This window comes from Monodelphis domestica, chromosome 3 (assembly GCF_027887165.1).
Source record: "Monodelphis domestica isolate mMonDom1 chromosome 3, mMonDom1.pri, whole genome shotgun sequence".
Taxonomy (NCBI): Eukaryota; Metazoa; Chordata; class Mammalia; order Didelphimorphia; family Didelphidae; genus Monodelphis; species Monodelphis domestica.
In genome coordinates this window covers 363,425,600-363,438,440 of record NC_077229.1, presented here as the reverse complement: position 1 = coordinate 363,438,440, position 12,841 = coordinate 363,425,600, and positions in this window count along the sequence as shown.

Sequence of the window (12,841 nt, the reverse complement as noted above, 5' to 3'; positions counted from 1 at the left end):
TGATGACTTATATGGGTTTATTTTGTATCCTGCAACTTTGCTAAAGTTGTTGATTACTTTAATTAGCTTTTTGGTTCATTCCCTAGGATTCTGTAAGTAAATCATCATATCATCCACAAAGAGTGACCGCTTGGTCTCCTCATTGCCAATTTTAATACCTTCAATTTCTTTTTCTTCTCTAATTTCTACTGCTAGTGTTTCTAGCACAATGTTAAATAATAAAGGTGATAATGGGCATCCTTGTTTGACTCCTGATCTTATTGAGAAGGCTTTGAGTTTTTCCCCATTTCAGATGATGTTTGCTGATGGTTTTAGGTATATACTGTTTATTATTTTTAGGAAAGGCCCTTCTATTCCTATACTTTCTAGTGTTTTCAATAGGAATGGGTGTTGTATTTTGTCAAAGGCTTTTTCTGCATCTGTTGAGATAATCATGTGATTTTTGTCGGTTTGCTTGTTTATATGGTAAATTATGTGGATGCTTTTCCTAATATTGAACCATCCTTGCATTCCTGGTATAAATCCTACCTGATCATAGTGGATAACCCTTGTGATGACTTGCTGGAGTCTTTTTGCTAGTTCTTTTATTTAAGATTTTTGCATCTATATTCATTAGGGAGATTGGCCTATAGTTTTCTTTCTCTGTTTTTAAACTGCCTGGCTTTGAGATCAGTACCATGTTTGTGTCATAAAAAAGAATTTGGTAGAACCCCTTCTTGGCTTATTCTGTCAAATAGTTTATATAGTATTGGGGTTAGCTGCTCTTTGAATGTTTGTTAGAATTCATTTGTGAATCCTTCTGGACCTGGGATTTTTTCTTAGGGAGTTCTTTGATGGCTTTTACAATTTCTTTTTCTGATATGGGATTGTTTAGGTAATTTATTTCTTCTTCTTTTAGTCTAGGCAATTTATATTTTTGTAAGTATTCGTACATATCACTTAGATTGCCATATTTTTTGCCATATAATTGGGCATAGTAGTTTTTAATGGTTGCCTTGATTTCCTCTTCATTAGAGGTGAGGTCTCCCTTTTCATCTTGGATACTGTCGATTTGTTTTTTTCTTTAATGTTTTTAATTAGACCGCCTAGTACTTTGTCAATTTTGTTTGTTTTTTCAAAGTACCACCTTCTAGTCTAATTTATTAAATGAATAGTTCTTTGACTTTCAATTTTATTAATTTCTCCTTTGATTTTTAGGACTTCTAATTTAGTCTTCATATGACGATTTTTAATTTGTTCACTTTCTAGTTTTTTTAATTTGCATGCCCAATTCATTGATCTCTGCCCTTCTCAATTTGTTTATATATGAAACCAAGGGTATAAATTTCCTCCTGAGTACTGCTTTGCCTGCATCCCTAGGTTTTGAAAGGATGTCTCACCATTGTCATTTTCTTCAATGAAGTTATTGTTTCTACGATTTGTTCTTTAACTAGCTGGTTTTGGAGAATCATATTGTTTAATTTCCAATTAATTTTTGATTTATCTATCCATGTACCCTTACTAATTATTATTTTTTGCATTGTGGTCTGAAAAGGTTGCATTTATTATTTCTGCCCTTTTGTACTTGTTTGCAATGATTTTGTGCCCTAGTACATGATCAATTTTTGTGAATGTACCATGTACTGCTGAAAAGAAGGTGTATTCCTTTTTGTCCCTGTTTATTTTTCTCCATATGTCAACTAACTCTAATTTTTCTAAGATTTCATTTGCTTCTCTCACCTCTTTCTTGTTTATTTTTTGGTTTGATTTATCTAGTTCAGATAGGGGAAGGTTCAGATCTCCCACTAGTATAGTTTTTATATCTATTTCATCCTTGAGCTCCTCTAGTTTCTCCTTTAAAAATTTGGATGCTCTGCCATTTGGTGCATACATATTGAGTATAGATATTTCCTCGTTGTCTATACTGCCTTTTTATCAGGATGTAATTACCTTCTCTGTCTCTTTTAACTAGATTTATTTTTACTTTGGCTTTGTCTGATATCATGATTGTTACTCCTGCCTTCTTTTTATCATTTGATGCCCAGTAAATTTTGCTCCATCCTCTTACTTTCACCCTATGTGTATTTAACTTCCTCATGTGTGTTTCTTGAAGACAGCATATGGTAGGGTTTTGGATTCTAATCCACTCTGCTATTTGCTTGCATTTTATGAGCAACCCCTTTGCTGGCCCTGAGGTTTCTGTCCTTTCAGTAGCTCTGCGGGCTCCTGATGGCATTGGGTTTAGCTGGTGCCCTAAAGCTGGGGCCTCCCTTGAGACTCAGATGAAAGACCCAGCCTGTGGGCTACAGGCTTCCCCCTTCTCTCTATGTTTCCCTGCTATCTGTGTCAGGTGCCCTGGAGACTGGTTCAGGTTGCTTTCAAGGTGAGTGAGGTTCCCCTGCTGCCATGGGCTCAGTACTCTGGGTTGGGGGAGATGGGTCCTGGGACCTTCCTTCTGCCTACCCCTTAGATCTGAGTGATCTAGGGTTCTGGCTTTTGGGGGGCCATACATTTTGATCCAGGTCCAGGAGGATGATTCCCCGGGTCTGTCCTGTTGTTCCTTTTGAATTTTGGTGTCCTGGGAGCATTCAGTTTGTGATTGGTAAGGAAGGGTTTTCAGAGGTCTGAACTTTCGCTGTCTCTAAGCCGCCATCTTGACCATAAGTCTGTCTGCTCTTTTTAAACCTATTATCTTAATTAATAATATTATTTTAATATATATTATATTAGAAGATTAACATGACTCAGTGACCAAATTGGAATTAAAGTAAAGGTGTTGAATCATAAAATTTCACATAGTTTCATGGAATACTTGTGGAAAACTATTAAAACTTATGTCATCCCTTACTAGATGCTTTTTTAAACTGTATAGATTCTAAGTATTTTGTTATATAACTCATACAATTCACCTCTTATCTGGTTGATGTGATTTGGCTTTGGGAGTTTTATTTGAGAGAGTTTTTTTCATTTTTTTCTTCCTATATTTTTTATCTGAAGATTAACAAGTTTTAAAAGTGTGAAGCACTATGCTGTTAGAATATACTATCAAATGAACTTTTATATTATGTTAAGGCTTTTTATTCATATAATGAAACATGAAATGAGTTACACTTTGAAGAAAGTGTTTCAGATCACAAATTATCTTCCATTTCAAAGCATGAGTAAAACTGAAGATGCTAGAAAGGAACATAAAAAAATTGGTGCATGAAATAGAATAAAGCACAACCAAGAAGTTAGAGCTTCTTTTTCTAATTGGTGTTATCAATTCATTTTTACTTCAAATTTATTAGTAACTGCATTCAAACTTCAAAGAGAAACAAAATGAATTGTAGGTGATTAATGATTACATGGTTTTTCAAAGAACACATGGTAGTTAAATGTTTATTTGATATACAAAATTAATCACGTGCTGTTTTGTAGATCAATTTTGAGAAGACTTTTGATATATTAAACATTTAGCACTTATTCTTTTTTAGGATAGATTCCTTCAATTATAACAAGACAGTCTTAGTAAATCAAAAGCCTCACTAATTAAATATTGTGGATGGAAAAAAAAAGTTGACTTGTTTTTATGTCATTTATCAGACATATCCAACACTAGATTTCTTAAGCAATGTGATGATTTGAAACTAATGTTTGATAATTGAGGTCATCACTCAGTTTATAGATATTCTTTCTTGAAAAAACTTCATTTCAGATCTACTTGTTCAACTGGAAAAATAATATAAATATCAAATTCCATTATTGGCTACATTATTTTCTTAATTTTAAAAATAATTATTTTGTGGAATCATTTGAATCATTCTTAATTATAATGAATACATATGATGACATATTGAAAAGACAAGGGAAAGAAATATTTTTCAAGCATTAACTTATATTACATATTTGTGATAGTAATCTGTCAGCAATTATTTGTTAGGCCCCTTCTACATGCCAGACACTGTGAGAAGTCCTGGGGAAATAAAGTACTGGGACCTTAGGTAAAAGGGGGTCTGATCAGAACTTTAAGTATTTATTAATAAAATAAGAGAGCCAACAGATGAGAGACATAGAGGAGATACTTCAGTCTTACTAATTTAAGGTAAAATCTGTTCTCAAATTTCAGCCCAGTGTGGTCTCCCCCATGCTGACTGCCACTCATCATGCACCAACCCAGGGAGCGAGTCTGTTAAAGAGAGGAAGTAAAAAGACTTTCTCCTTTCCTTTTAAGAACCCTCTAGTTACTCCCTCTGTGGCGACTGACATTGCATGGGATGCCAGGGAGTATCAGGTCATTTGATATGACATAACTCTGTAACACCCACCATTGGGGTGCTGGGGAATGGAGATATTTTACTTCACACAGGGGGAGATAAATGCAAATAACAATAGATATGGTAAATTGGAAATAATCCATAGAAAAAAGTCACCAGGACTAAGAGGGATTGGAAAAGGCTTCTTGTAGAAGTTGATAGTTTAACTTAACTCACTTATAACTCTTACTATTTTTCTTATTTTACTTCACTATATTAGGTGGTTCTATAAAGTCTAGACCAAGATATGTCATTTGAAATAAGCTAATAGTTTCTCAGAAAATTTACTTTCTTTGGAAACACTTTTGCAGTGGCACTATCAGTAATAATAAAAAAGCAACATGAGTTTATTGAGAATTAGTCTCAAAGCAAGAAAGTCTTGAGTTTAGGATCTGCCCTTGGCATATACATACCTTCTATATCACCTTGGACAAGTCTTTTCACCTGTCAATATCCCTAGACAAAACATAATGTTTTCCCATTGTGTCCTCAGGTAGTAAAATCCATTTCTGTCTGCTAAATTAAAGGGATCAATGCTAATTAACTGCTAAAGTACAACAAGCCCAATTGTTTTCTGGGGGAAGATATTATTAATTCCAATACAGTAAAAAGACAGCCACAAACTCTACCATTGTTCCTTACCAATTTATGGTCACCAGTTCTGTGAGACCATCAAGAAGAGAATTGCCCGTGCATTGTCATATATAATAATATATCTCAGTTTTCTTCAGACAAGAAGATATATTGCTCCCCATGAATCCATTTGAAATTCCTCAAGAACAATTTTGCTTTTGAAATAAACAGAAATGTAAGCTTAAAGGAAAAGGTTGTTTTTTCATTTTAGTTTTAGGTTTTTTTAGGGAATATTATGGTTTCAATTTAGATCATATTTGGCATAAGGTTATGGTAAATCTTCCAGATAGAAGGGTATGAGAAACAACTTGAGAGATGGGACTAGAATTTAAACCTAGTTGGACTTAAAATTTCTATCTCTAACACTTTTATTCATGTTAAATATAAACATGCCTACATATGTTTTCACTTTTTAGTGTGTATACACATGATATAGGAATGTGTATATATACACATATAGAGATAGATTAGATAATTTGATTAATAGATTGATAGATAGCAGCCATCCACATTTTGATGATACTTTAATTAGGGGATAAAACAGAATCACCAAGAGAAAAAATATAAAACACCAAAGAAAAAAGCTTTAAGTGATACATTTAGGGACAGAATAACATTAATGAGAAAGGGGAACATCAAAAGATGTGGTACAAAGTCAGATAAGTGGAAAGAAAATTTTAAAAAGGGATTATTTGTGGAAAAAAGTAAGAAGACAAAGTTACAAAGAAGTAAAGTAGGATAAAAACTAAATACAGGTCTTTGAATTTGGAGATGTGGAAGACTATAAAATTCCTTGGAAAAAACTATTGTGATAGATTGGTATCAATGGAATCTGGATTTCTGGAGCTAAGAAAGAACTGAATTTCATGACTACAGACTATTTTAAGCAATTCTACATTGACAAGTAGTAGAAACATTACTGTAGCTTGAGGAAAAAGGAGTCAGGACACTAACAGAACATACATATATAGATTGGTGGGGAGGAATCCAGAAAAAGAGAGAAATTTATGAATCAGACATGAAGGGAGTTTGATGGAGTAGAGTTATAGAAGTAATATGAAAGTTGAGAAATTCAGCAAAGAAACAGATATCCTTATATTCTCATACAAGACATAATGGGCAAATAGAAATTTTAAACAAATTTTACCTCCACTCTAACTCATCCTTCCTACTTTGTTTCCTTTGTTTCTCTGTCTGCATTAATTGCAAGCATTCCAAGGGATTAACATTGGACTACTATTTTCCACTTACATAATTTTCTCTTTGGGTATATATGATCTTATTTTGTTACTTTTCCTTTTTTATGTTTTATTTTTAAGAGGCATCATGGGAAGATGAATAGAATGCTTTTTTCAGTTAAGAAAAGATGGGTTAATATCTTAATATCAGAAGGAACTGGAGTGAATTTTTAATGAAGACTTGACAGAAGACATTAAAATTTTAATTCCTTAATTTAGGAATCCCACCAGAAGTAATAGGACAAAAAATTTCCATTTCACACAAGAAGTGAAGCATCATTAAACACCTATTTACAAAAAAAACTTTGCAATAGGCTCTCTTGCTTTTAGCCAACAAACTTATTCTAGACTTTCCCCACCCTACTATCAAGTCATAAATTTGATCATTATCCATTTTGTTGCTCTCTGAAGACTAGAATTTACCTTCATAATAAAAATAACTAGTATTAATGAGAAGTCCCAAACAATTTAAGTGCCCACATTATTTCAGTATATCTATTATGGAGAGTATAAAATGAAACATTCATTATTTATGCTTCTCTTCTGAACAGAGTACAGCCAGAAATTTGAATTTTTCCTTAGAATACTTGGGTTTAGGAAAAATTTAATTTTTGGCCACACCTCACATGCTGCATATCTTTTTTGTAATTAATATAAGAAGATATTTGAGTACAAGTAGCATGGAAAGAGGAGAATGAAACCTACAAAGAAAATAAAGAAAATTCTTGAATTAAAAAATAACCTTAACTTCAGATGTGTGATGTATTTTACTGACGAGAAAAACAAATTCATTGACTAGATTTCTTTACAAAATATAAATCTGAATACTTTAAGTACTCATCAAAATTATTGGGATGCTTTTGTTCAGAAGATTTCTTCAGACTCTAGAGGAGTGAGGAGGTAGCTAAAAACAAGATTATTTTATTGATTTAATTACCCTTCATTCAGCAAAGGCAAATAAATTAATGTTTATTTTTTCCTCCAGAGTCCAAATAATAAAGCAAACACAACCATATCTTGAATTAATTCCTTCCTTTTTAAATTCCTTACTTCCTTCATGCCTTCCCTCCCTCATTCCTTTTCTTCTTCCTTTCTTTTGACTGTCCATACTTACACCTTCTATTCCAGCCTTCTTTTATTTCTTTTCACTTACTCTTAATTTCATTTTTATGCAATAACATATGAATCAAAATATTTAAATTTTATTAGAATTTTGAATTTCAAATTCCCTCCCCTCTTCTTAGTCCTTCACTGCCTGTTGAGAAGGCAAGGGATATGATAAAGATTTTATATTTGAGATCATGACAAATATTTTCATGTTAGTCATATTTCAAAACAAAATGTAGACCAAAACCAACAAACAAGAATAATAAAGAAAATTTTAGAAAACATGTTTTAATGTGCATTCAGATTCCTTCAGTTCTTTCTCTGGAGGTAGATAGCATTTTTCATCATAAATCCTTTGGGATTATCTTGGTCTATTATATTGTTCAGAATAAGTCATGCACAATTTATCATCTTACAATATTGCAATAACTGTGTACAATGTTCTCATACCTTTTTTCAATTTAGTTTGCATCATTCATATAAATTTTCCAAGGTTTGTTTGTTTTTTTAAAGCATCTTGCTTCTCCTTTTGAAAACTCAAAATCATTCCATCACAATAATATAGCACAACTTGTTTAGCCACTCTTTAAACAATGGGCTTCCCTTCAATTCCCAATTCTACCATAAAAAGAACTGATTTATATCAGTTCTTATGTATATATGTTATTATACTAAATGTATATCTTATATATATTAAAAAGAATTGTTATATAAGATAATCTCAAAGGATTTATGATAAAAAATGCTATCTACCTCCAGAGAAAGAACTGGAGGAATCTGAATGCACTGTTATATCAATTCTTTTTAATATATATATATATGACATACATTTAGTATAATAACATATATACATAAGAAGAATCACTCTTTTATGTATATATGTTATTATACTAAATGTATATCTTTCATGTATTACATATATTATATATATATCAATTCTCTTTATATATATGTGTGTATACATATACATATAGAATTTTTCTATTTTTATCTCTTTAGAATATAAAATTTTTAGTGTTATTACAATTTTAAATTTTGTTGGGCTTAGCTTCAAGTAATTTTCCAGAATAGTTGGATCAGTTCACTGCTCTATCAACAGTACATTATGGTGTCTCCATTTATTTCCACATCCTCTCCAACATTTGCCAATTACCTTCTCTGGTAAATTAACTAATATGGTAGGTATTGGAGGCTATCATACCTTGACTGACTGACAAAGTCACGGTCTAGGGAAATGGGGGCTGCTTTGCAGCCCCCAGAAATTGAGGCCCCCACTGATCCCCTTTGTGACTTCTCTCCCCAACTTCCCCCACTAATGGACTTGCTATGATTACTAATCTCTCCCCAATACAGGAGAAATAATATTAGAGCAAATACTTATAGGATCAATAAATATATAGCCCACTTTAATCACCCTAGATTAGTACCCCCAAAATATTGTAATTATAGAATCAAAGCCCAAAGATTATTGCACAGAATCCCTCCTTTCTCAAGCATAAGATATGCTTCAAGGCTTTACAATAAACATAGGCCAAATGCTTGAGCACCATAATAAACCTTTCCCTACACTCCAATGAATTTGTTGATGAACAGAAACCAGGTAGCATTGCTAGGCACTTCAAAGGAACACAAGAAAAACAGGATTTGTAAATTGAGGAAAACCCCCAAAGTGGTCTGTTTTAAGTCCTCACACCTAGATACAAAGATGTTTTGTCATTCATCTCCCAAGCAATTGTGATTGATAGTGAAAACTGACCAAAAGCACAATGATCCTCTCAGCAGGTCAAGGTGTACTAATCTACAAATGGTTTTATTCACATTAATCATATCTATCACAGAGTGTTGTAGAAATTTAGTAAATGATCACAGAATTCTTTGTTGTAGGAACATCACAAGAGTATTATTTAGGTGATTTTATAATATCCAATCAAAAAGTAGAATAACACATATGTAGAAGATTGATCATATGTCAAAGAAGCATGTATCAGAAAACCTATATAATAAACAAACCACGGAATTATGGCAGATCACTGAGTGTGATGCGTGCATATGTGGGTTGAATGCATGGTGTTCCTCATTTCCTTTATCCAACTGGGTCAAAACATGTGGGCAGAGAGACCTTGGATCCTCAGAGAACCCACTGGACAGACCTAGCTAGGCAGGTATGTGGTAGTTCCTCAGAATTATTTTAATTTTTTAATCAGTTGCGATTTAGACCATTTCTTTTTTTTTATGAAGATAAATAGCTTGAATTTCAACAGATAACTTCCTTTTACTATCCTTTGACCATTTATCAGTTAGGGAATGAGTTCTATTTCTTACACATTTGACTTGATACCCTATTTATTTGAAAAATGACGCCTTTATCACTGAAAAATTTTGGAGACTTTTCCCCAGTTTACTGATTTTTCAAATCTGTATTTCTTTTTATTTTTAATTTTGTGGAAAACATTTTTAACTCTTGCAGTCAAAACTATTCATTTAATGCTCTGTAACTCTTATTTGGTCATAAATTCTTCCCTTTTCCATTAATCTTAATAGGTAAAATATTCCTTAATCCCCTAATTTACCTATGATTTCAAACATTATGTCTAAATCGTGTACCTTTTTTTGACATTATCTCCAGATTCAGTGTGAGATGTTGCTCAAAATCTATTTACTGCCAAACTGCTTTCTTGTTTTCCAAGAAATTTTTGAAATATTGAGTTCCTGTTCCAAAAGCTTTGGCCTTTGAGTTTTGTAAAAATGGAGATTTGAACCTCGGACCTCAATTCCCAGAAGTCCCTGGTAGCTCCCAGTGTTCCCTATAATCCCACGGGAGGTCCTCACCTGGGCCAAGAGCAAAAGGGGATTTATACTGACTGTATGGCCCCTCCCTCTCTCCCTCCTTCTGCTTCCAAGCACATCAGGCAGGCAAGATGTAGGTTGTACATGCTTTTCTTATTTTGTATTTTCTTTATTTTTTAATTCTAATAATCATTAATAAACCTCATAAAATATAATACTTTTAGCAGAAAAACTAATTTTAACTGTTAGTTTCTCAAACACTAGATTAGTTGGTCATTTACTACTGAGTATTGTGTATCCAATAAGATCCACTGATCCATCATTTTGTTTCTTAGTTAATACCAGATTGATTATTACCACTCTGTAAAACAGCTTGAAATCTGTACTACTTCCTTGCCTTCCTTCTGGTCTTTTCATCAGAAATGCCTAAATGTCATCTATTTTATTAAGTATCCATTTCCCACCAGATGGATTATATTTAATTATGTTGGATAGTGTAAGAAATTTTTAAAAATTTCATTCTTGCTTGTAATATTTGTTCCATTGTTTCCTGGCACACCATATTCCAAACCTTCTGTTCCTTTAAAATGGAAGCTGTGCACTTCCGGTCAAGATGGCAGCTTAGACAGAGCTAAAGTTCAGATCTCTGAAAACCCTTCCTTACTGATCTCAAACTGTATGTTCTAGGGCACCGAAATTCAAAACTAATAACAGGATAGACCCCGGGAACCCTCCTCCAGGACCTAGATCAAAATGTATAGCCCCCCAAAAGCCAGAACCCTAGATTACTTGGATCTAAGGGGTAGGCAGAAGGAAGGTCCCAGGACCCATTCCCCTCACCCAGAGCACTGAGCCTGAGACAGCAGAGGGAACCTCAGGGCGGGAAAAAGGACCTCAGGGCCAACTATTCTGAAGACTACATTTGGAAAACAACATGAGCCAGTCCCGGGGGCACCCAACACAGATAGCAGGGAAACAGAGAGAGACTGGGGGGGGGAAGCCTGTAGCCCACTGGCTGGATCCTCCCATCTGAGTCTCAGGGAAGGTCCCTACATCAGGGCACACTCAGCCTAACCCAGCTGAAGTTAATCCTATCAGGAGCCCTCAGAGCTCTGGGAAGTCACGGTCCATCCCCCCTCAAAGTGCATGGTCCTGCAAAAGCACTGAAATACCTTGTGGACAGTGCCAAGCCAGGCTCAGAGCATGGAATTAAGGTAAAGGAGAAGCATCCGGAGGGAACTGAGGAGAGCAGTAACACCCCAAACACCAGCAAATTCCTGGCTTCCCCGGGAAGACAGAACAGCTGAGGAGAACGGACAATTTGCCTGGGGCTAAAACCTCTGAACACCAGACAGATATAAGAAGAGCTAGTACTCCCCACTCAGATAGAGATGGCAAACAGCACAGAAGCACAAAAGTCTCAAAACAACAATAAAAACAAGAAGAAGGGGGAAACTTTGGACATATTTTATGGATCAAGAATACAAAATACAGAGGAGATAGAAGAGGAAACACAAGCAAATGCTCCAAAACCTTCCAAAGGAAATGGAAACTCTCCACAAACCCATGAAGAAGTTGAATCAGAAATGATCAAAAAGATGGAAGCCTTTTGGGAGGAAAAGTGGGAAATAATGCAAAAGGAATTCACACAACTCCAAAACTGGTTGGACCAAAATGAAAAGGAAAACCAGGCTTTAAAGGTCAGAAACAGGCAACTGGAAGACAATGATTTTGAAAAAGAGAAAGAATCAATAAAGCAAAGCCAAAAGATCAAGAAATTAGAAGAGAACATAAAATATCTCACTGACAGACTTGGAAAATAGAAGAAGAAGAGATAATTTGAGAATAATTGGACTACCAGAAAAGCCAGAAAGAAACAGCAAACTCGACATTGTAATACAAGATATAAACAAAGAAAATTGCCCAGAGATTCTAGAACAAGGGGGCAATACAGGAATTGAAAGAGCTCACAGAACACCCTCTCCACTAAATCCCTATAAGACAACTCCCAGGAATGTAATTGCCAAATTACAAAGCTTTCAAGCAAAAGAAAAAATCTTACAAGAAGCCAGAAAAAGACAATTTAGATATAAAGGAATGCCAATCAGAGTCACACAAGACGTTTCAAGTACCACTCTGAATGATCGTCAGGCATAAAACATGATTTTCAGAAAGGCAAGAGAGCTGGGCCTTCAACTAAGAATCAGCTATCCATCAAAACTGACTATATACTTCCAAGGGAAAGTATGGGCATTCAACAAAATAGAAGATTTCCAAGTTTTTGCAAAGAAAAGACCAGAACTCTGTGGAAAGTTCAATATCAAAAAACAAAGAGCATGGAATATCTGAAAAAGTTAAATATAAAGGAAAGGGAAAAGGAGAAATTGTTATCTTTTCTTTTATTCAAACTCTCTTCTATAAGGACTACATTTATATCAATCTATATATATATATATATATATATATATATATATAATATGTGGAAAATGTAATGTGTAAATAGGGGGAAAAGAAAAACCAAATAAAATAATCTTTCTCACACAAAGATTCACACAGGAAGGGGAGGGGAAGAAAACTCCTATAAGAAGGAGAGGAAGAGAGTTTTTATTTAAACCTTACATGCAGCTTAATCAACTGTGAAAGGTAAGAACATCCAGATCCATTGGGATCTTGAATTCCATCTTACAAAACAAGGGTAGGGAGAAGGGAAAACAAAGGGGGAGGTAGGAGGGGGAGGAACACGAAAAAGGAGGGAAGGAGAGGGGAGAGGGAGGGAACGAAAAGGGAGGGGTTAGAAAGGGA